Source organism: Corvus brachyrhynchos, unplaced genomic scaffold (assembly GCF_000691975.1).
Source record: "Corvus brachyrhynchos isolate BGI_N302 unplaced genomic scaffold, ASM69197v1 scaffold209, whole genome shotgun sequence".
In the NCBI taxonomy this organism is placed as follows: Eukaryota; Metazoa; Chordata; class Aves; order Passeriformes; family Corvidae; genus Corvus; species Corvus brachyrhynchos.
Genome location: NW_008246056.1, coordinates 1,643,055 through 1,644,612, shown reverse-complemented (window position 1 = coordinate 1,644,612; position 1,558 = coordinate 1,643,055). Strand labels below are relative to the sequence as shown.

The 1,558-nt window shown below is 51.3% G+C and overlaps 1 protein-coding gene across 5 annotated transcripts in view; it reads left to right on the top strand.

The window, feature by feature from the left end:
• ITPR2 (inositol 1,4,5-trisphosphate receptor type 2) overlaps positions 1-1,558 on the top strand; it is a 222,855-nt gene that overhangs the window by 216,525 nt on the left and 4,772 nt on the right. The gene's annotated exons all lie outside the window — the stretch shown is intronic.

Below are 1,558 nucleotides of genomic sequence, written 5' to 3'. Positions count from 1 at the left end.
GCCTCCCGCTCTGCGTGTCAGCTGGGGATATCCACAGGGAGGGTCACGTGCACTCCTCTCAAGCTCACCAGCAGAGCTGGTGAAAACAGGTTTTGATTTGAATGAGTTATGACCCATTGAAAATGGCATCATGTGTAACCACAGTAAATTGTCATAATGAGATCACGAGGCTCACAAGAAGTGAGCGGCAAGCAAAGAGGCCTCGTTCCGCCAGCGCCCACGGCTGACAGCCCAGGGCTGCAGAATGCAACCCGGGGGCACGCTCCAGCTCCCTGGGCATCTTTGTTGATTTAGTGACAGGACCAGGGGTTGCACAGCCAGAAAAAAACTCATTGGAAGTTTTGAGTTAAAAGGCAGAAAAAAAGCTAAAATTCATACAGATTTGCATTTAGTCTTATCCAGGGTAACAGAGGGGACTGGGCTAACACAAAGAGTGGACAAACATGAATACTGTAAGTGCTGCCATGCTTACCCAGCCTTAGCTTGGTTGTTTCTAAATCGTGCTGCTCTAGGAGGGGAGGGTTTGGTGATTGGGGCAGAGCACTGCAGAGTTGAAAGGAAATCTTCCTGGAAGCATGATAAAGCCTTGGTGTATCCCCAGCTCACAGCTCTGCCAGGCCAGCCCTCCTGGACCTGCTCAGGTACGGCTGCCCTGGGCTGCCCAGCTGTAAATGCTGCAGAATCATCACTGCCTTCTCTATTTTCATAGGAAAAATAGAGGCAAAGGCTAAGATTATGATCAGTTTGATGGACTTAAAACTTTACCAAATACCTGGACAACATAAGTATCGGAGCTCCTGCCTTCCAGGTGTCTTGTAGATGGACTTCTGGAAAGAGCTCCTTTCCATTCCTCCCAACACAGTGCTATTTGTGTGGGACCATTCGCGGCTCAGGGGACTGGAAGAAACACACTTTAGCTCATTCTGCTTCTCTTCTCAAGTTATCAAGTGCACATGTCCAGAGAGGCCCGTTGCAAACCCCATGCACATGGCCCAGCCACATCCTCGCACTCCCCGTGAGGTGCAGGACACAGGTTCGTGCATGTAACGCACTGCCTGCTGCAGGACCTGTTTTGTTCCCTTTGTCTCAGGGCAAAGCAGCTTCCTCTCCACGTGGCTGCCACTCCTCCTAGTCTTGCACCCTTCCGTCTCCTCCATCTGTTCAGCTCTGCACACAAATATCTGTGCCCCTGAGCCATGGAGGTAATTCGGGCTCATGTAGATAGGCAGCGCCTTCCTGACTCATGCCGTCTGTTTACAGTGGTTTTGTCATGGCTGAATTCATAGCCTGAGTCCATGGATATAGGAACACCCGGCTCGCTGCTGTCCCATGCAGTGCAGGCTAGCCCTTGGCTGTGGGGCTGTGCTTGCATTTATCCAAGATACACGCTCTGAACAGCATATTGAAGCCTAAGCCATTCCCAGGACCCTAAATCTCCTGTTGTGGGCAGCTGGATCCAGGTCCTTCTGCTCTTCCAGTAGAAGTGCTTGAGGCTGGTCTGGAAGGCTCTTGTCTTGTTTTCCTGGTGTTGGCTCGCTGACATTGCTGCAAGGACAGC